At 42.7% G+C, this 23642-nt stretch overlaps 1 protein-coding gene and 3 long non-coding RNA genes across 10 annotated transcripts in view; 3 read left to right on the top strand and 1 right to left on the bottom strand.

Annotated features, from left to right (window-relative positions):
* LOC112855941 (T cell receptor alpha chain MC.7.G5-like) overlaps positions 1-23642 on the top strand; it is a 167161-nt gene that overhangs the window by 85506 nt on the left and 58013 nt on the right. The window lies entirely within an intron of this gene.
* LOC147580085 (uncharacterized) overlaps positions 1-23642 on the bottom strand; it is a 323282-nt gene that overhangs the window by 244101 nt on the left and 55539 nt on the right. The window lies entirely within an intron of this gene.
* On the top strand, positions 5064-6405 carry LOC147580088 (uncharacterized). The gene is made up of 3 exons (XR_015252528.1): positions 5064-5717; positions 5839-5951; positions 6125-6405. It is a non-coding gene; the product is annotated as an uncharacterized LOC147580088 (long non-coding RNA).
* On the top strand, positions 10109-17105 carry LOC147580087 (uncharacterized). The gene is made up of 3 exons (XR_015252530.1): positions 10109-10725; positions 14497-14648; positions 16103-17105. It is a non-coding gene; the product is annotated as an uncharacterized LOC147580087 (long non-coding RNA).

The following is a 23642-nucleotide window of genomic DNA, read 5'->3' as shown; positions in this document are numbered from 1 at the left end:
CTGACACATAAAGGCACAGTCCCTAACACCCAGAAAGACAAATGAACAGACACACATACAAACTGAAAGCCAACAATCAACATCTTAATCACCGATCCTTGAAAACTTATCAACATTTCTAAAAACCTGAAAAAAAATTATATATATAATGTATATATATACACGCACATCCAGGAAATTATATAGATGATAGATTGGTAGATAGATAATTGATAGATAGATAGATAGATAGATAGATAGATAGATAGATATAGAGTCGACAGTATAGTATGAATGACTGAAGGAGACTTGAAATCCAGACTTCTTAAATTTTGAATCCCAAATCTTCCACTTACTGACTTACTAGCTATATGACCTTGGGCAAGTTACTCTATGCCTTGCTTTCCTCGTTTAGGAAATAATGGTAATAGAGGCACTGGCTGGCTCAGTTTATAGAGCATGCAACTCTTGATCTCAAGGTCATGCCCTCTATACCCTATGTTGGGCATAGAGATTACTTAATAAAAAAAAAACCCGCAAAAAACTTAAAATAATGATAATAATAATATCTACCTTAGAGAATTGTAGCATGAATTAAGTGAACTATTATATGTCATGCACTTAGAGCTATGCTTGGCACATAGGAAGCACTCGGTAAGCACCAGTCACCCTTGTTGTTGATGGTGATGCTATCATGATGATAACTCCTCACCACGTCCCTACCACTGGGCTGGATTGGAGCTTGAGGAGCTTCTTGATTAAAAAATAAGTCAATCTAGGGGGCGCCTGGGTGGCGCAGTCGGTTAAGCGTCCGACTTCATCCAGGTCACGATCTCGCGGTCCGTGAGTTCGAGCCCCGCGTCGGGCTCTGGGCTGATGGCTCAGAGCCTGGAGCCTGTTTCCGATTCTGTGTCTCCCTCTCTCTCTGCCCTTCCCCCGTTCATGCTCTGTCTCTCTCTGTCCCAAAAATAAATAAACGTTGAAAAAAAAAAAAAAATAAGTCAATCTCTTAGGCAATTAAACATTCTTTCATATATTAGTATCCCATCTAGTAAGAACAAAATATCAATGAAAATAGAGAGAAATACAATTCAAAAGATCTTCAGGACCTTTTTCACTAGTTGCTGATAAATTATTAAAAGCGTTCTTACATAGAAAAAATGAAACCAAAGGAAAGTAATTTCTGCTTGACCCCCATAAAATAAGCAAATATAGACTTTATGAGATATTAAAACACAACAGTACTCCCCCCCCCACTTATTAAATGGATAGTGGAATCACTTATAAAATTAAAGTTGTTTATAAGCATAATTATAAATAAGGAATTAGTTCCATCAACATCACAAGTGTACTACATGACTTCCCACCTCCAAGAACATGACAAATGAAGTCAAAGCACCCCTGACCTTATGACATCCTAAAAAACTATCAAATGAAGATGATCCCAAGATTCCAAAAGTACATGGGCTCTACAAGGACACATCCATTTCTGCCTCTGCTTATTTAAGGAACCACCCAGGGAAACTCCTTGGTGTGACCCGCTGAGCTGAGAACTAGGAGTAAATAGAACTGTCTCCTCTATTTTCTCCTCTGAAGATACACATCTCCTGCTGCCTCAGATACTGCATTTATTCATCAGTGGAAATCCTAATCCCCTGCTGTCTTGCTGGCTTTCTCATTTGCAGCCAACATATGGGCTCATCAGCACTGGTGCCCCCCAAGAGCAGCCCTTTAAGGGCTCAGAATCATACAAAATTGGAGGCTTTTCTTGGGATAAAGAACTGGAGGAAAACCCTTTGCCCCATTTGGCTTTGGGGATCAGATTTCAAAGTCTTAACCTTACTGGGATGGGCACAGCTCCAGAAAGTGTCTGGTGAGTGAGTAAGTCACTTTCCTCCTGGGCTTGCTTTTCTCCAGGGCACCTCAGGGTTATTGATGACACATCTCCAGAATTGCTGAATGTTAAATTGGAGAACGTGGGTTTTCTAAAGGACACTTACAACCCTAGTAACCCTGCTGTGTTCTCTGCCAGTGGAAAAACTATCCCATAATTCCAGGTCTCTGATTCTGCCATGCTAAGAGTACCGTGAGAGAAATAATCTTTCTTCCTTTACAAAACCTGCTACTACCAAAGTGAAAGGATAATCTCTGGAAGAAAAACAAAGTCACTAGAAACTTATGTATGGACTGGAGAGTACTTCCCAAGGGCAGGTTTCTGGGTGGTGATCTGTCCCAACCACCTCATGGCCTAACTGGAAGCCCTCTAGTCTCCCCATGTGGTCCTTGAAGGACAGGCATAGAAGAAAAGGTGAGCAGGAAGGTTAACAAATGCTCATCAAGCGGTGCCTGAGTGGCTCAATTGGTTGAGCATCCAACTCTCAGTTTCGGCTCAGGTCATGATTTCATGCACTATCAGTACAGAGCCTACTTGGGATTCTCTCTCTCTCCCTCTCTCTCTCTCTGCCTTTCCCCCACTTATATTGTCTCTGTCTCTCTCAAAATAAATAAATACACTTAAAAAAAAAAAAAAAAACAATTGCTCATAAGTGTCAATAAGTCTCAGAGTATAGAATTGGCATGGTTCAGTTTTTATTCAAAAATATATATTGAGGTAGAACACACTTTACACACTGTATGTTAGCCAATTTGACAATCATTTATATTAAAATATAAATATATATACATTGAGTGTCTACTATGTGTCAGACACTATGCCAAGAGCCAAGGTTCAAGGCAAATGATATAAGCTCTCTGCCATTTTGGAGTTCACACTGTAGCAAGGGCTTACGGCCTAACAGAGGAACCAGACCAGACACACATGGGAGCAAGAGAAGTACTTGGTGGTAGCGATTACGGGAGGGTTCCAGGATCAAAGCATGGATTGGGATTAGGACCTTGAGATTTCAGGATGAGTTGGTAGATGGGAGCCTGGCAAACTTTTTAAAGGAATTGAGCTGAGACTAAATATGGAAAAGTTTATTTATTTACATCTCAAAGTCCCAAGTCAGTAACAGAAGCAGAATTACAACTCAGAAGAGTCCCAGCTTGCCTCTCCGCTGCTCTGCTTGGCAGCTGCTTCATTCAGTGCCACACAGCTGGGTAAGTGAGTCGCAGATGGAATAGTGGCAGCCAAAATCTTTTTAGAGACAAATGACACTGTGATTTTCCTTGACACCCATTGAAATTCCTCACTAATTTCCAAAAATATCTTATGTTTGCTTTAACACAACCAGTGGGGCTCAGACATTTCAGTGAAAACACATCAGAGAAACAAAGTAATCCCATCCGTCTGAGCATTCTGATCCCAAAGCAGCCAGACCAAGAACCACTTACTTACTGAAGGCCGTCCTGGGACCCCAGGCAGCTGAGGTCCTGGCCAAGGGACATAGAAAGGGCATTTTCTCTCATTTTACTCACCTCCATTCTTGTTCTTCAGTTGCTTGTCCAACCAGCTGGTGCCAGGGCAGAGAAACAAAAGAGCAAAGACGGCAACTAGAAACAGGGCAAACAGCTGATAACTGCCGTGCCTGAACAGAGATAAATCGTGGGCGCACACCAGAGTCTGACTTTGTTGTCACTAAAGCTTTATGTGGGAAGTTTGAGGGTAATGAGTATGAGATAAAGCAAGCAAAGAACTTTCCTTCACTAAATTTCTCTCTTTTTTCTCCCAAAGAACTCAAAGGGAGTAGGGAAAGAGTGGATGTGTTCTCAAATCAAAGGCAAAGTAGATTCCTGAAACTTCCAATTAGAGATAAAATCAGAAATTCTGGCACTCTCTCCCACTAATATTCCAGTGATCCTCTGGATAGATGTTTGATACTAAAGACCCAGAGTGGCAGTGGCCATCAAAGAGAAGGGCACTGAGCTGGAGTGTGTAGGACCCAGTGTGGGTTGATTTGATCTGACCCTGGGGTCTTTTTGCTTCTTCAAGTCTTCCTATTCTTTCTTCATGCCAGATGGACAAAAAAAGACTGTGTCTCTAGCCCCTATGGGCGTCCATCGTGTTGCCAGAGACTCCTTTGCCAAAGGGTGTAGAAGTTAGTGACATTGCCCATTCATCTCTGACACAGCTACATTCAGGTCATCATTCACCTGCCCAGAGTCCTACAGACAGCCTAACTGAGCTGGGCCAACACCTCCTTCCCTCAGCAGAACATTGTGTGCCACACCTGAAATGACAAGTTCTGTATCTCCCTTGGTGATGATGGCTCAGGTAGGGAGTTATGACTAGGTCACTAACCCACCGATGGCAAAGCAAAAGAGATGTGGCAAAGAACCGACATCTAGTGGGCATTCCACTGTGTGCCAGGCACAGGGGTAAGTGCTACTTCACATGTGTTCTCTCATTTCAACCTCACAACATCCCTGCATGGTTACTACAATGACCCTATGTGCAGAAGAGGAAATCAAGACTTAGGGATGACACTTGCCCAGCTACTGCTAAATTGCAAAGGAAGATTCAAAACCCAGAGCCATTAGATCTGCACAGCCAGTGCCCCTTTTGCACATAGATGATGCGGGTAGTGATACCACCTAGCCACCCAGGGGTGATATCAGAATGTTCGCTTCTACAATTACAAACAAGGTCTAGCCAGGTGGGAGATATCCTGCTGTTGCAGAGGGCCTGCCTCTCCCTACACCTACGACAATATGTAGAAGACCTACTTCCCAGGTTTTGGCCTGGGTTGCTGGCAAATCCTTTCCCAATCCCATCCTTCACTAGATGAGCAGCCCAGAATGCTCCTTGAGAGTCAGGAAACTCCAGACAGAAATCCTACTTAGACTGTTGAATCTCTGCTAAGCTCCTAATATTGACAAGCTCTGTGCTGGGCACTGAGAAAGCGAATATAAATAAGATACAGTCACTGTTCTAATGAATCTTAAAGCCCAGTGCAGAAAACAAATTATCGGATAATTGTAATAGGGGTGATAAGCGCCATGACCCAACAAGCTCAGGGAATCCAGGGTATGTTTCCCTCGAGTTGGGGTGGGGGAAGGAGGAGGAAGTTCTGGTTTTTCCAGGAAGGAGAAGCTAGTGCAAAAACTGGTACTATAAAGACTATGATACATCTTTGAACCTGCAAGTATTTTTGTGCAGCTGAAATACTGAGTGCAAGTGGCCAAAAGTGAAACTGGAGGAAAAAAGCAGATCAGGAGATAATTATGGCCATAACATAGGATTTTCATACTTCCCTAAAGGCCAAGGGAAACTACTGAAGGAGTTTCAGCAGAGGTGTGACCTGATCCCCCCTGGTCTGAAGAAAAATCTGTATGATGGCTGCTTGGAGAACGGATGAAAATGGGGAGAGTCTGGAAGCAGGAAGAAGACGTCTTGGAATAGTATAGCAACAGCCTGCAACATGTGAAGAAGGCTCGGACGGAAGCAGGGGCGGCAGAGGCCAAAGGAAAAGGGACCGGCAAAGGAATGACAAGGAGGGAGAATAACCATGCCCTGCAGAATGCCCTCTCCCCTGGGAATGCCCTCCAGAGGCAGAGGCTGACAACACCCTACTCAACTCTCGCAGCTTTGTTCAGGGTGGAATCTTCTTCGTGTCCCAGGCAGAGACAGTTCCTTCCTCCCCGCTCCTGGAGCACTTTGTGCCAACCTCTTCCATAGCACTTAACACTCCTTCGTAATTGCTCTATGTCTGCTTCCCCACAAAGACTGAGTGTTTTGAAGACAGAAGCCATGTCCTGTTCACCTCCTCTTCTCCCAAATGGTGTCTGGCCTACAACAGGTAATTCACCTGAGTTTGTTGGATAAACAGCCCAACCTGTGACCTTGTAGGGCTGTCACACCTCTCTGTGAGGAAGTGACTAACACCCAGACACCTTTATAACTGACAAAGCTTCTCCCAGGCAGGCAGTGGCTGATCAGGGACAGCCAGGGAGCACCAGCACACTGAAGAGCCTCCCCCATGAAGCCATGCTGTGGACCTGTCCCCTCTTCTACCTCACCCTCTCCTGTGCAGGTAAGGACAAGCCACTGGGCTTTTCACTCTTAGGGAAATGTGCTGCAGGAATGATTTGCGGGGCGGGGGGTAGGGGGGGCGGTCTTCGGGGAGGGCCATTGCTGAGCTTGGCTCCATCCCGTTGGAACGGAGGGAGATCTCCATAGCCTCTCCACCTGGGCTTTCCCTTTCAGGGGTCTCATTGGATATCGTTTTGAAACCAGACACCGAAACCCTGACTGTTCTAGTTGGGGAGCCTGCCACCTTCCGATGCAGCATAACGGGAGGGGACTGGAAAAATTATCAAGTGAGCTGGTATAAGAAGAATGAAGATAACTCCCTGACTTTAGTATACAGACTAAGCAACAGTTCTAATGCCAATATAAGCAGTAATTTCAAAGGAAATATTGATGCTTTAAAGGGCCAATGTATACTTGACATTCAAAGAGCAACAATAAAAGACACTGGGACCTACTACTGTGCGTCCGATATCCACGGTGCTACAGCCCTGCAAGCTGGTCTCCTCAGAACCCTTGAGTCAAACCAAGGGGGGCAGGTCCAATGAGAAGACCACCTGTAGCTAAAATGTGCACCACACTGAGGTGAGACCACCTGATAATCTCAACAGTAACATCTGATAAGAGAGACAAGAGCTAAGTTGGGGCAAGGGCCTTATCTTTGTGGTTGGTTGAGAGGGGGCTTAGTTATCAGTCAAAGAGGGCAGAAAATCTCATTAGGGTTTATGCAAAGCAACCAAGGGGGCCCTGCACCTGACTCTCAGGGACTTCTGAGAAGAGGTTGAAAAAAAAACAATCTTCAATGCTGAGAAGGTTTTCTTATTGTGGGGGCAGGCTGAGATGAACAGAATTTCTACTATCATGAGTGTTGTAGCTCATTCCAGAGTCTTTATTGTGAAAGCATTCGTGTGCATAAACTAGATAAAGCAAGGATGGTTTTCCATTACCATCCTAATCAAAATTTCCAAAGCTATTAGAGATAGCTTTAACTCTTACTCTGTGAAGAAGGATGAATAGAGTCATTTTCTGAAATGCTCCCTAACTATTTCAGATATTGAATGTTTTATATCATCCCTTAGTCACGGAGGAGTTCAGGGGCAGGAAGGGCATGGGGATGGGTAGGGAGGGATAACACAATGTTAGTTGCTGAGTGAGATCTTGGAGACTAATATTTGTGGCAGTGTGGGATCTGTGAGTTGGTCATGGATCAAGTGAATCAAAAAAAAAAAAAAAAAAATCCCAAGTCCCAAGTTGAAATGGATAAGCCAAAAGTGTCAGAGACTACAGGAAGCCAAGTCCTGGAGGAACCCACTGAGTAGACCAACAGGCAGGAGGACTTACAGATACAAATATTTAATAATCGTTTAGGGAGTGCTTTCACTCTGTTGGCTCTAGTAGCCAACTGTTTTTCTGCTCAACTGACTAGTCTGGAATTCTCTCTCAACATTAAATTACAACCCAGGCATTATGATGCAAAGTAGACATTGAGTTTGTGAGAACAACAGCTCTCCTGATACCTTCTATTCAATATTCCTTCCAATGCACTATCATCTTCCTCACACATTTATTTATAGGGCGATTATTGTACTTATGATATTAGGATAGGTCATGGGAATAGAAATACCTGTAAGTCAAGTTCTAGCCTAAGTTCTAGTCTCCTTAATGTGTCTACAATTTATTTTAAAGACAGCATTAGAATTACAATTAAAGATTACAGACGAATACAAAAATACAAGAAAGCACATACTATCTAACAATGAGTGCACTGGCTTCATATGCAGTGCTCTAGGAGCTCATGGACAATCACTATGAGCAAAGTTTCTTGGAATAGCTGAGGCTTGAAAGAGGCGGGACTTGGGTAAGTGGAAAGGAAGGGGAGGGATATTTCAAGGTGGGTGTACTAGTTATTTATTGTTACATAACAATTACCACAAAATTTAGAGGCTCAAACATTTATTATCTCATAGTTCCTGTAAGTCAAGAATCCAGGTGTGGCTTTGCAGGGTCCTTTGGCTCAGGGTCTCTCATCAGTCAAGGGATCAGCTGGGGCAACAGTCATTAAGCATTGACTGAAAAAGGATCCACTTCCAAATTCACTCAAGTGGATGTTTGTGATCCTTATGTGAGCATTTCTGTACAGATCCTCATAACATAGCAGCTTCCTTCCCTAGAGCAAGGACTTAGAAAGAAGGCTTCCCAGATAGAAGACATCATCTTTTTGTAACCTAATCTTAGCAGTGACATCTCATTGCTCCTGCCATTTTTTATTCTGTAGAAGTGAGTCAATATGGCACAAAAACAGACACACAGACCAGTGAAATAGAATAGAAACCCCAGAACTAGACCCACAAATGTATGGCCAACTAATCTTTGACAAAGCAGGAAAGAACATCCAATGGAAAAAAGACAGTCTCTTTAACAAATGGTGCTGGGAGAACTGGACAGCAACATGCAGAAGGTTGAAACTAGACCACTTTCTCACACCATTCACAAAAATAAACTCAAAATGGATAAAGGACCTGAATGTGAGACAGGAAACCATCCAAACCCTAGAGGAGAAAGCAGGAAAAGACCTCTCTGACCTCAGCCGTAGCAATCTCTTACTCGACACATCCCCAAAGGCAAGGGAATTAAAAGCAAAAGTGAATTCCTGGGACCTTATGAAGATAAAAAGCTTCTGCACAGCAAAGGAAACAACCAACAAAACTAAAAGGCAACCAACGGAATGGGAAAAGATATTTGCAAATGACATATCAGACAAAGGGCTAGTATCCAAAATCTATAAAGAGCTCACCAAACTCCACACCCGAAAAACAAATAATCCAGTGAAGAAATGGGCAGAAAACATGAATAGACACTTCTCTAAAGAAGACATCCAGATGGCCAACAGGCACATGAAAAGATGTTCAAAGTCGCTCCTTATCAGGGAAATACAAATCAAAACCACACTCAGATATCACCTCACGCCAGTCAGAGTGGCCAAAATGAACAAATCAGGAGACTATAGATGCTGGAGAGGATGCGGAGAAACGGGAACCCTCTTGCACTGTTGGTGGGAATGCAAATTGGTGCAGCTGCTCTGGAAAGCAGTGTGGAGGTTCCTCAGAAAATTAAAAATAGACCTACCCTATGACCCAGCAATAGCACTGCTAGGAATTTACCCAAGGGATACAGGAGTACTGATGCATAGGGGCACTTGTACCCCAATGTTTATAGCAGCACTCTCAACAATAGCCAAATTGTGGAAACAGCCTAAATGTCCATCAACTGATGAATGGATAAAGAAATTGTGGTTTATATACACAATGGAATACTACGTGGCAATGAGAAATAATGAAATATGGCTTTTTGTAGCAACGTGGATGGAACTGGAGAGTGTGATGCTAAGTGAAATAAGCCATACAGAGAAAGATAGATACCATATGGTTTCACTCTTATGTGGATCTTGAGAAACTTAACAGAATCCCATGGGGGAGGGGAAGGAAAAAAAAAAAAAAAAGAGGTTAGAGTGAGAGAGAGCCAAAGCGTAAGAGACTATTAAAACCTGAGAACAAACTGAGGGTTGATGGGGGGTGGGAGGGAGGGGAGGGTGGGTGATGGGTATTGAGGAGGGCACCTTTTGGGATGAGCACTGGGTGTTGTATGGAAACCAATTTGACAATAAATTTCATATATTGAAAAAAAAATAAATGTGTTAAGTCACAAAAAAAAAAAAAAGTGAGTCAATAAGTGCAGCTCACACTCAAGGGGAGGAGGTGATTACACAAGAATATGAACACCAGGGATTAGAGATCATTGGGGGCCATCTTAGAAGCTGCCTACCACAGGAGATTAACACAGTAGAACAGAGAAAGAGAGGGCTTCAAAAATCTGGTTGAGACCAACTTGTTTAGAGACCTCTGACCTACAAGGCTAAAGAGATTTGATTTGTTTTTTTTTTTAATTTTTTTTTAATGTTTATTTATTTTTGAGACAGAGAGACACAGAGCATGAATGGGGGAGGGGCAGAGAGAGAGGGAGACACAGAGTCAGAAGCAGGCTCCAGGCTCTGAGCCATCAGCCCAGAGCCCGACGCGGGGCTCGAACTCACGAACCGTGAGATCGTGACCTGAGCCGAAGTCGGACGCTCAACCGACTGAGCCACCCAGGCGCCCCAGATTTGATTTGATTTTATAAGCCAGTATTTCTCAAACTTCACTGTGCATGCGAAGCACCTGGAGAGATTGTTCCTATTTATACTTTTGAGTCCCAGCTACAAAGATTATGTTTCAGTCTATCTGGGGGCAGGCCTGGGAACTTGCATTTATAATAAGTGCCCAGGTGACTCTGATGCAAGTGGTTCAAGGACATGCTTTGAGAAATTCTGCTGTAAGCAACAAAACTATTAGTTTAGTACAGGGAAGATGTGGCCAGGTTCTCCTGCCCTCACTACAGAGAAATGGACATTAGATGTGGTCAAGGCATCTCTTGAACAATGGGTCTCAATTCCAACTGCATATTTTAATCACCTGGGGGAAGTTCTTTAAAAATACAAAGGTCTGGAACACATCTCCAGAGATTTTGATTGAAGTGGTGTGGGCATGGAACTCCAGTTTCCCAGGTAATTCAACCTCCATGCCTTGCCTTCTCCCCCCTCTCCAGTCTAAGACCTTGCTATTTCAAGTGTGGTCTCTGGCTAGACAGCATCAGCATCACTTGGAATGTTGCCAGAATGAAGAATCTCATGCACTGCCCTTGAACTAGTGACTCAAAATCTGCATCTTAACAAAATTCCCTGGGTAAGTTATATGCATATTAAAGTTCGAGAAGCACAAGTCCAGGGAAGCCATCACCACTGAAAAATTTCACAGAGGTGGAGAAATATAAATCTGGTTTTCCCCAATGCCACCCAAAAAATCCGGATTTGTAAAAAGCTCCTGAGGGAGGCTGATGTGCAGCCAGGTGTGCGACTCACAACAAGTAATCAGTCATCCCCAAACCAGGTTACAGATTATTTGTGTTACCAATATAATAAATAATCTCTTTGAGTCATTGAGGTGCTACCGTGTCCTTGTATGTTCCTTGGAAGAAGGCTTTATATAAATTCCAGGTATGATCATTTCTCATTCATCCACAAGCAGATTAGGAAATGAATTAATATTTATTGAGTCAATGTACTTTTTACCACACCATGTGACCTTCATAGATTATCCGCTGTAACCCAGAACCTTGTGCCACATAACTTCAATTCAAGATCAAGCCAGAAAAAAAGAACATGAATCATTAGTGTCTGATTAAGTCTGACTGGGAAGAAAAGGGATAAGAGTGAGAGCGTGTGTATCTAATTGTCCATTCCTCCTTCAGGACAGATGAGAATGTGAAGTTCTGATTCAGGTTGGGGTGAGGCAACTCAGAACCTAAAATGGGCATTGGGTGAGCATAAAAAACAGAGCCTGGAGCCAAGGAAGAAGAAAGCAAGCAGAGTGCCCAACAATGATCTGAGAGAGGCTGGGCACAAAACAGGGAAAAAGGAAACCACATGAATTAAAATTAGAGACCTAGAGAAATTCCCTGAGCTTACCAAAAGGTAATTGAGAAAACCTTTTATATAGGGGCACCTGGGTGGCTCAGTTGGTTAAGTGTCCTACTTCAGCTCAGGTCATGATCTCAGGGTTCATGAGTTCCAGCCCCGCATTGGGATCTGTGTTGACAATGCAGAGCCTGCTTCGGATTCTTTCTCTCTTCTCTCTCTGTCCCTTCCCCACTTGTGCTTTCTCTCTCTCTCTCTCTCTCTCTCTCTCTCTCTCTCTCTCTCAATAAATAAATAAATAAATAAACTTAAAAAAAAGAAAATCTTTTATATATTACCTGGAGCTCCAGACTAAGGTGGAGATAGGGCCACCAAAGGCCCTAGCATACTATAAACATGAACCAAGTGTTTCTGCAAAACTTCCAAAGCCAAATGAGTGATAAGAATGTCAATTGATATTTCTATATTGTCCATGTGCTTCCCTACTGCACTGGTAAAGGCAATTGAGAGTTGACTAAAGTCATACTATTGTTGTCCCCATTATCCTGCTTTCTGTGACTCTTATCTATCATAAAAAGTGCTCACTTAAAAGAGTTCAGAGCAATGAAGAGATATCTCAGAGTGTGTCTGCCCAGGCTCTAAAAAATCTTTGAGTTCAACTGTCAGGGCACAGTAATAGGCATGCCACTTTCACCAAGCTCCCAAACAAAGGAGTCCTTAGGCATCCTCTGTCCCTAGAAATGGAAGATGTAATTGCTCACAGGTAGCCAAAAGGCAGTAGCTTGTGTCCATCCGGTAGCACAGTGCTATCAATTGGCTGAACTTACAAACAGGCCATCCAACATCATGGAACCATGGTATGGAGTAACTGGCAAGAGAAAACAAGGGAATTTCCTCTGTGTCAGAGGAGGCCACAGCCAGCCAAGGAAGAGAATGTGATTCCTACATTATATATTTAATTTTCTGAAGGGGTCACAACCTGGAAGAAATTACTCATTACAGCATCCTGCAAGTGCCCAGGGAACATCCAGGTAGGGTCCAAGTAAGGAAATGGACTAAGGTAATCCAGGTTGTGACCTCATTCTGAACAATTAAGGCTTTAACCAGAAAATTAGAATCATTGAATTTGAAAGCCAAAAGGGATCTTAGAGGCCAAGCAAGAATCCTTCCATTAAATGTATATGTACATTAAATATCAATTGAATAAATGATCATCCAAACTCAATTAAAATATTTTCAGTGACAGTTCTTATTTTAAAAAATCACTTTTTGGGGCACCTGGGTGGCTCAGTCAGTGGAGTGTCCGACTCTTGATCTCAGGTCTTGATCTCAGGGTGATGAGTTCAAGTCCCATGTTGGGCATGGAGCCTACTTTAAAAAAAAAAATCACTTCTTCTACCAAATTGAGGTCTGCTTCCCTATAACTTTTCTTAAAATATAATTAACATACAATGTTATCTTAGTTTATGGTGTACAACATATTGATTTGACAACTCTATACATTATTCAGTGCTTGCCATGGTAAGTGTAGTCATCATCACAGAAGGGGGCTGAGTGGACAGATGGAAGAAATAGATAAAGGACATTAAAGGATACAAACTTCCAATTATAAAATAATTAAGTCACAGAGATCCTTCCTTATAACTTTATATGTTGGTATTTTTTGTGCATTCTGAAACAACATAGACTAAGTTCTATCTTTATATTTTCAAATATTTGAAGACAGCTATCATATCCAACCTCTCAAGCCCTCATTTCTCTATACCCAATACTCAGCCATTCCTCATGACTGTCTCATAAGTTTTAAGGTCCTCAAGAGGAGATTCCAAGTTTAGTATATTTTTCTGTTCCACACAATTCTCAATATTGTAACTCTCATGTGGTGGGTAGTCAGTAAATATGAGTGAATGTATGATGTGCCCAGTGACTGTTCAATATGTTCACTTAAAAGTCTTAAACTCATTTTAACTCAACTCCAAGACCAAAATCAAGATCTTCCTTCTAAATATGGTCCTTTCCTGAGGTTGCCTATCTCAGTGAATAACACTGCCATCTCCAGTCCAGACACGTCTCTCCATCCTTTACTACCAACTCCTTGTCCAAACTTCCATTTTCTCCTTTGAATTATTTCATCAGTCTGAATGAGATAGCTGGTCTCTCGGACCTTCCAATATGTCCTCCCCACAGCAGCCAGAGTAATTTCTTCAACATACAAATGTGATTATGTTATACCTCTGATTAAAAATCCTTCAATGACAGGGGCACCTAGGTGGCTCAGTCAGTTGAGCGTCTGACTTTGGCTCAGGTCATGATCTCATCGTTCATGAATTTGAGCCCCACATTGGGCTCGCTGCTGTCAGTGTGGAGCCTGCTTCAGATCCCCTGTACCTCCTTCTCTCTGCCACTCCCCCACTCAAGTTCTCTCTCAAAAATGAATAAATATTTATTTTAAAAAATTATTCAATGACTTCCCATTGCTTACAGGTAAAAGACCAATCAAAATCCCCAAGCTGGCCTCTACAACCCTGCACAGTCTGACCCCTTCTCACCTACACTTCCAATACTTCCTACCCTCGCTCTTCATTTTCCCTGCTCCTGTCAAACAGATGATCTTTCAGCTGATGAAACGGACAGGTACCTCCCACCTTTGCACATTATATTACTCCATCCTTGGGGAACATTTCTCCTATCTCTTCATCACCTGTTTTACTCCTATTCATCTTTTGAATCAAAATTTGCACATCAATTCCTCAGAGATGTCTTGAAATCTCCCAACAAGTTCAGATTTGGGTGGGGGGGGGGGTTAAAATATGCTTTCATATATCAGTTTGTAATATTATTTCATTAATTTGATTAATGTCTATTTTTCTAGCTTGTAAGCTCTGAAAGATCAAGGATTATATCTGCTTTTGCTTATCGTTGAATCTGACAAATTGCATAAATGTGTTTGTATGAATAAATGACTCTGAGATCTTAAGATTTTCCAGAGTTTGGTGCTCATCGCTAAGTTCCCAAGTCTCACCATATTTTCACTTTTCAGTGGTCTTGAAGACCCTAGAATTACTCTGAGCTAGAGTCCAGAGGTTCTCAGAGACCAAGGATTTCCACGCATTTGGGGGCACACAGGAAAAGCGAGAGGTCAGAGGATCCTGCATATTTTTGAGCCAGTTACCAAGAAGAGATTTGGGACAGGTAAGCAAAACCCACCCAGAAAGAGTGGCCAGCTAGGAGGAAATTAGAGGAGCCAATATGATTATTATTTTCTCAGTGACTCTTGGCTTGGCTTATGATAAGCCCTTCTGGTGTTTTGGATTTTGTATGGATATTTTCAGTAGCTATATTATTAAAACACACAAGTCTATAATTATGGGCATGCATATCCTCATCCCTCAAATATGTACTGAGCATGCACAATGTTCCTGGTTCTACGCCACATGCTGAGTTGCAAAAACCACCAAAGCTCAATTCCTGTCCTCAAGGTGCTCTTTACAGTGGGAGAAACAGACATGAAAATAGGGACTTATTTACAGAGGAAGGAGCAAACATCTGTGAGAAGGTAAAGAAGAAAGTGATGGCCTAAAGCTGGGAAAGGCTTCTCAGAGGAGGTGATATGAGCTCATCACAGAAAAAAACACTTGCTTCCCTGAGGTAGCATATGCTTGGAGATTTTTTAAGATGACCCAGAAGAAAAATGAGCATTCTCAACAGTTACACACATACACACACACAGAGAGAGAGAGAGAGAGATAGCCCCTCACCTATCATCTTCTCAATTTAAGTAAAGAAATAAACAAACTGAAAGCTGATGGGAAAATATTGAACCTGGACCAGACGTAAGTGTGAGGAAGCTAATGTCACAGGGGCTCCTAAACCATAGATGTCCCAAATTCCCTGCCTACTAAAGCTGAGAGATTTCCAAAATGCTGCTATTGTACACACCAAAAAACAGATCAGCTAAAGGGTAACAGTATGGATAAAAAAATTTTTTAAATAAAAAAAAATAAGAAGTAAAGAGGAAGGGACAGGGAAGAGGAACATTGTTTCCTTAGATAATGATCACTCCCTTTACCTTTTTGTTCTTATTCAAGAGCCCTCCCAAACCTGGGATGTCCCAGAATTTGGTGCTACTGGGCAGCTGGCCTCCTCCTCATCCCACTGATGACAACTGTGAGGAAATCTGGGAGACTATTAAAAAAATAATATTCTCTACAAGGAGACAAATAATACCAGTAGGACTGGCCATGAATGTCCACTTCTGTGTGTTCATGGATATCATTCGGTTTGAAATACTGAGATTTCTTCTCACATACGCCAGCACATTAGAGCCTACACTAAATCTATAAATCTTTATCTAGGTTGATTGAGTTTTTCAATTCATGGAGTTGTTTTTAGGCAGAACAAGAATTCAACTTTTCTCCTGTAAAATATAAAAAATTCAGCTACAAATGGAGCTATTCTGGTTTCTGCTTCTCCTCTGGAGTTGTCTCTCTTCTGGAAGCTCTGGAAAAGAAATAGCTGTCACATTCATAACAGCCTTACATACTTTCCTCTCTGTATTAGTCAACTCTGCTGTGGTAACAAATAGCACCAATATCTCAGTAGCTTACGCAATGATCATTTACTTTTTGCTCCTGCTTTTACTGCAGATTGGTGGCTATGAGGTGGCGACTAAGCTCTGCTCCCTGTGTCCTCCCATTCCAGAATCCAGAGTAAAAGATAATTCACTATTTGGGACACACTGTTTTCATGACAGAGGAAAAAGAGAAAGAGAGCTGCTGACAGAAACTCCAGATGCTCCTTAAAGCTTCTGCTCAGTCATGGCACACACCATGTCCACTCACATTCATTACCCAAAGCCCTTCCATGGTCAAGCCCAGAATCAAGTGGGCAGGGACTCACCCCCCATCCCCCACAGAAGCTACTGAAAGACACACAGCAACAGGCAGGAATTGATAATCTTCTCATATAGAAGGGGGAATCAATTATTTCAGAACAATAATACAACTTACCATTCCTTTAGACTCCACCCATGTAACTTATATCCAGTATAGGGATTTTCTCCCCATGTCAACTAAAAAGAAATGTGATATGATTTTTTTTTTTGCCCTCTTAGGATTGTTATTAAGCCCTGTGCAACATTTGCCAAATCATTCTTCAGAATATTACTGTCCCCTGAGATGTTAACAGTTGTTAAGCAACTAAAAAGGATTCCCTGGTCAAATAAGTTTGGAAAATGTTCTGTTAATAGCCCTCTCGTAATACTCACAATTCTGTATTATCAGATTAAATGTTCTCGATGATGCCTGCTGTAGAGATAGCTACTTAACCCAAGATTGGGATCATAGATTTCTTTCCAGAATGGCAGAATCATTAATATCTCATGAGATTCCAGTGACTAACATTGCCCTAAAGGATTACAGGAGAACCACCCAGATGGATTCTTGTTGCTTCTTCATTTCTGTGCATCCAGACTGAAGCACACTGAATGATGTTAAGAGGAGGTATGCATGAAGCCAACACATCTGTACAGGACTCCTAAAGAAGGCTTGTGTTTTTGGCTAAGATCAAACCCTGTGTGAGAAACCTGAAAATGCTGATTTGGATACTACTCTTTGCCTACTGAATTAAGTATAAACACATTAGACTGGCTTTTATGTCTTCCTTCCTTTATGCAACTAATATATTTTGACTACCCTCTGTCCCAAGTACAATGCCAGACATTAAGTGCACAGTGTGAACAAAATAAACATGGGCCCTGTCCTCATGGATTTGCCAGTTTAAGAGGAAACAAACATAAAACACACATGAGAATAGATAGTTGATGATCATACAACCTCTCAGCAGTGTACCACCCACTCCTTCTTGCAATGCCTTCCACACTTAGTTTCTGAAATGCCACACTTTGCTGATTTTCCTCTAGGGTCACTGGCCTCTCCTTCCCAGTCTCCTTAGCTGACTCTTCCTCCCCTGACTAGCTTCTAAACATAGGGCACCCAGGGCCCTTGCTTGGGTCCTTCTTCCCTTCTATATCTCTCCCCCAGTGATCTCATTCATGCCTATGGCATTAAATTCCACATTTATGATTCCCAAATTTATGTCTCCGATATGAACCTCGCCTCTGAGGACATAGTCTCCCCCAGCTGAACCACCTTGGCACTTACCTGTCTGGAGTCATTTCATTGTTCTCTCTCTTTTCCAAGATTGTTTGGATATTTCCTTTATGCTCCTCCTAATTTATATACTCCTCGAGGACAGGGATCCATGGTCTGTTTCATCTTCAGTTTCCACAGTGTGTTGCATATTAAGTGTTTAATATCTGATTATTGAATTTAATGTTTGAACTGAATTTCTGCTTTAGGGATCACTGAGACACAGTTGTAATGAAAGGGAATATTTTATTTCAAGAAATAATGCCTCACCTTTCTGTATTTCCAAATGAACAACCTCAGATGAGAGAACATAGCTACATACATTGGCATGAGGTGAATACTTAAATTCAAAAATGCTAAATCGAGCCAGTATCATCCCTTGTGGTCACAGAAATTGCCGCGAAGGCTTTATAAATTGCTTGCACTCCCGCACCCCATCTGGCATTGCTGGTATCTTACAGCCATGGATGACTAATTCTTCTCAATAGTCCCCCACTTGAATCTACTCCCTACTTTAACATGAAATGGTAAGAAAAAACAGCGAGGGCTAGCCTGAAACCCTCCCACCCAACCAGAGCAGAGATTCCACCGTGTAACGCTGACTCCTCAATTTAGGAGTCAGACCCAAAGAGGAGGTCAAAGAGGAGGACCCCCTTCATTGCAGAAAGGTGTTTCACCAGCAGCGCTAATGAGAACATGTGGCACCTGCACCTCTGGGGCTTCATCTGAATGTTGATCCAGTTTTTTCCAAGCCTCTCTCTCCCAGGCCCCTTCTACCAGTCAAAGGCAGCCCAGTTTTATACACATTAGAAAAAAGCAGACCGATGGAAACTGAGCATTCTCTAGAGAAAAGCTAAGAACTCTTTTAGACTTGATGATCAGCCCAAGTGAGTCAGGGGTCCCCGATGACCACACAGGGAGGCCCCAATCGTAATGTGGACACGGCCCCATGGCCCCACGGCACAGCTCCTTTGTGTGTGTACAGAGAGGCTGCTATTTCTCATCTTGGCGGCCCTAAATAAGAGTTTGTCTTTGGCCTTCACATGCTTGAAACTTAGGATTTAGTCTATCAAAATAAGAGGAAAATTGTGCAGATTACATCTTTTCTGCAAAAATAAGCATTTTTCCATCACTGTAGCTTTTTTTTTTTTTTTTCCGTAGCATTTCAAATTGTCTTCTTTTTCTGGAGGTATCCCCTCTCCATCACACTTCCCTAGATAAACATATATTTATCATTAACAAGGGGTGGAATGCCTTTAGGATTTCCACTGAGAGTTTGGAATGCTGTCCAGCCTGGTCCCCAACCATGTTGTGAGTCAACACAAACACAGCAGATTGTGAATAGAGGCTACAGTTCTCTCCCTAGCATGCTGCAGCTGTGACCCTCGGCTCAGCCTCTGGGTCACCCATCTGGAACTTGAGCTGGTACTTTTACAAAATAAAGTATTCTGACAGAGAGAGATCATTATCAGTTGAGTCTTGCAAAAAAAAAATCTTCTTCCCCTGTTCTCTTCTAGTCTGTCTTCCTGGCATGTGCCATTCCCTATGCACCTTTTGTTATTCTACATCCCTGATTTCTCACCACAGCCTGGACACTGCCGTCAGTTTAGATTGATACTGTGTGCTTTGTCAGGTACCGTGATTTCACTTGCAATAGCATAGCCATTTGATAGATGCAGGTTGTTCATCAGGCTGCACATAGTATTTCCTTTGCCCTCCTTTGGTAACTTCCCAAGTTCACACAGTCACTACTCAGTCATGCCCATGTGCCAACTCTCAGACTACTTGGCAATTAAAGCCCTGCCAACCGAATAGCTTTTCTACTCAATAATCTTTTCTTTCACTCGTACTAAGCATTCATTATGTAGCTCAGTGTTAACAGCGTTTTAATTTGTCACATCCATGATGTGCGTAACAGCCCCTGCATTCCAAACCAGCTCTAACACATCAGTACCACAGTGATCATAGAACAACCACTCTTTACTATGATAAGCCATGGTGAATGTGATCAGTAATATTGTATTTACCTCCATCTTTGCCCCTCTACTCATCCCCACTTTCCACCAACGATTCACTACAAACAGAAAGTCAGAGATGCTCAGGGTGTGGCAATGGGGCAGCAGCAGATGCAGAGTGGGCGAGGATACTGGACACCAAGAGGGCACTGGGTTATGGCAACCCAAGCTGCTGTACCAACATCCAGCCACCCAAATACTTTTCCACTTAATTGTTTGGGGAAGTCTCTTTTTCTAGCCCCAAAGGCACCTCATGGCCACTTCTTTTTATCTACACAGCTGCCTTCCACAGAGCACCCAAGAATGGGACCATGTTTCTCTCCCTTTTTCTTCTGTTAGTTCTGTATCTTTAGAGCTGATGCCATGTTTTAGGCATTCTTTCAGCCTCATTTCTTTTTTCCTCCCAAACTGGGATAAAACTAAGCAAGGTAGTAAGTGCATTAGCTCAGAGCCCAAGAACTAGGTAGGTGCCTACAGAACTGTATCTGAGCTGGAAGTCCAACCAGAAGAAGCACGGAGGATGCCAGTTACTAGTGGGGGCTGTGGAAGCCACTGGCAGGGAGGACCAAACTGTACTGGCAGCTGGGCCCACCACACACCTCTCCCAAGGAAAAGAAAGTGAAGGTTTTCCATCTTGGTATTTCTTCTCCTCTGGAAGCATAGATTCAACCCAGAGGATGGGGTCATCTAACTCTCTCCCCCTTAAAGGTAGAAAAGGAATGGTCTCACTCCCCTCCTCTCCCTTTCTTTGAAGAGTAAGGGGTTTTATTTGCTTCCCTTTGGGAGAAGCACGGAATTTCCCTAGGGTTCTGGGAGAGCCCAGTTATGTCACTTCCCTCTGCTTTGGGGGACAATTAGCAGGATGGCAGACGTTCAATCTATATAAGATCTTAATTCCACAGCTGTAGGGCTCCAGAACTACAGAATTTGAGCTCCCTAGAAGTACTGGAATACTAAATTCTACTTTTTCGTAAGCTTCCATCACCAAAGGAAGAAAAAAAGCATTTATCTTCTATCCCTGACCTGTCCCCTAATCCTACTCCCAACCAAGAATCTTGAGCAAAATATTTTTCTCCATTTCGCAGAAGAAAAGTAGGGAGTATTTTTTCTTATGTGTAGACAAAAGCTAAAAAGGAGGAGGGGCTTCAATTCAGCTCCTTTTAAACTAGTAACCTATCTGCCCCCAATCCAAGTTTTTCCAGCTTTTTCCTCTCTTTTGGGATATTGTTGAATGGAAGGACAAAATTACCATTGTTTCCTTTTGTTTTGTTTTTATAAAGATACGTCTACCAACAAAGGCATAAGATTAGTCTCTTATCAGCATGAAAACCTGTGTTCTGGCTGGCCCCTCTGTTCTACCTGAGGACAACCAGCCCCGCCCCCCACCCAGTTCTTCTGGCAAGCAGGGGAAATGAAAGATTTCCAGAGCCAGCAATAACTTTACATTCTACCCACAGCTCTTTTTGTGTGGCAGCAAATCTTCACTGTGAAATCAGCAATTCTAGGAAAGTAGAAGGTAATTCACCCTCTCCAAAAACAGGGGGCCACTTCAGGGCACTGGACATACTTTCACTCTTAAAGGCAGGTCTCCTTTGATGCCTATGGTCTGCTATGAGCCTAGGAATTTCAGGACAAAAACAAGGAAGGAAGGGAAGGAGGGAGGAAAAAGAGAACACAAAGTTCAAATAAAGCAAAAACCCATTACTCTCTGGGTCTGATATACTCTAGGATGCATTCCATCTCTCTCTCTCTCTCTCTCTCTCTCTCTCTCACACACACACACACACACACACAGAGTGATATGTTGTCCAATGGAAGGAATCACAGCAAGTGGGCTCCCCTGGCTGAATCTGAATCCTGCCTCTCAAAAGAAACTGGGTAGGGCAAAATTTGAATCTCGAAAGTCAAGGTAGAGGAGGAACAAGAACCACAGACTTAACCCATTTCAAATCAGCATAAGACCTGGAAAGGACAAAGAGCATGGCAGCTAAGCGAAGATTCACTAAGTGCCCATTAAGTGCCCAGCACTGTTGGAGGCACTCAGGGGAACAGGGAGATAGATGGCTGATGCTGACCTAAGCAGGTCCTCATGGCCTCTGATTCATAAGAGGCCAGTGGCAAGCAATCACCAGGCAAGAGAGCTCTTGAGGGTCCATGCTGGTCCTGAGGAAGGGACAAGGAGAGGACTGGCAGACCTTGCTGGTCATAGGCTTTGCCTTGTCTCCTGAAGACAACACCATAATAAGCCTTGACTGCACTACAAGTTTTATTCTTTGACTAAATGATTCTCTTACGCAATGGTTTTCAACCCTGGATGAACATCAGAATTGCCTGGGAAGCTTTTTAAAATCCTGATGCCCAGACCCCACCCCAGCTCAATTAAATCAGACTCTGGGGGTAGCACCTAGACTTCAGTATTTTTTAAACTACCCCTGGTGATCCCAATGTGCGGCCAAGACTGAGAACCACTACGTGGAGGTTAATTGTCCTAATTACTTCTCCAGCTTTTCTCTGCCTCCACATTCCTCTTACCCAACTGTTATATTCTCTTTTAGTTTTAGTCTGTTCTACTTTGTCCTTACAGTAGATAATTCTATAATACTCCATTAAATTTTTTTCATGATTTAACTCTGCTCTTTCTCATTTAATTTTCATTGCCCGCTCCACTTCATCTTCCCATTATGTCTGTTTTGTGTTTTCTTTAGTCCAGTATCAACATTTACAGGGTGCTTGATACGGGCAGAGTACTATGGGAGACACTCAACTGCTACTAAAAATTAAATCCAATGCAATACTATTTTCTGGTAAATTCTGTGCTACAGTTAATGGGCTGTCATCCTACAGAAGACAGGCACAGTGGCAAAGTCTATCTCCCTTCCTAGGAAGCAGCTCCCTTGCTATATAAATAAAAGATCTAAAATCAAATATATTATAACAAGAAATAATAGGAACATCCACAAATAGGGGAGAAAGAAGCATTCAAAGCTGTCTAAAGCTAAATAACATCTCCCCTGCCAGAATATTGGCCTCTCCTTAGGAAGGAGTTGCCTCCATTTGCAGCAGAAAGAAGAAATCCCTAGATGGTCTGTACACCTGGTGAGGCTGTTCTTTGGGGGCAGAAGATCTGTTAATTCAGGCTCATTTCCTCATTGTCCCCAGGCAAGCCCAAGAGCACACAGGAGTGTCACTGAGCCACTTGGTGCTGAGATGATGAAGAAAGGAGCAGGAGATGGTTCCAGATGCTGAGGACTTCAGTCTTCAAGGGAAGCCACAAAGTGGATCTCCCCATTTCTCTTCCTGCTGCCCAGGTGCAAGAGCAGCCTTGAAGCCTTGGAATAGTAGGTCTGCAGCTTCCTGAATCAGGTGAGCCCCAGGAAGCCTGAAACATCATCATCCCCACAGCCCAGCCCAGCCCTGAGCATCCCAGAAAAGCCAGTGAATATTTGCCCAATAATTGGGTAAATAAATAAATGGCTCCTTGACAAAATTACTCCTGAGAGAGTTTGTGGAAAGGCTGAAATTGGAAAGTGGCTCCATAATCCACTTGATATTCGGATATGGTTCTTCAATTTCTTGACCTTCCTTTTCCCTTGGTTTTGTTTTTCAGAAATCAAGCCAGATGCCTTGTTGGAGCAACAAGAGATATTTCTTCCTTTTAGAAGAAGCAAAATTTTGAGTGCAAAATCACAGGGGGAAAAATGAACAATTATACTGTATAAGAGGAACCAAGATGGCGTCCTGAACTTTGTATACCAACAAGGAGACTTCTGTGGCCCTGATCTCCAGAGCAACTTTACTAATAGATACTAGTTCTCCCTGGAGATTCTTGAAGCCCCAGTAAGAGCAGAGGGGACTGATTATTTTGCTGCCCTACCCACGGCACCACCCACCTCTGCCTCCAGGTGGGTCACAAACCAGAGCTTGCCCCTCTGACCTTCCACACTGACCAACCGACCCCCACTACAGGTCTAACTGTAGATTAATCACAAGGCATATTCACATTTGTTATTTCATGGCCACAT

Source organism: Puma concolor, chromosome B3 (assembly GCF_028749965.1).
Source record: "Puma concolor isolate L17-30 chromosome B3, mPumCon1.1.hap2, whole genome shotgun sequence".
In the NCBI taxonomy this organism is placed as follows: Eukaryota; Metazoa; Chordata; class Mammalia; order Carnivora; family Felidae; genus Puma; species Puma concolor.
Note: the sequence above shows the minus strand (reverse complement) of the source record. Positions and strands in the feature narration are given on the sequence as shown.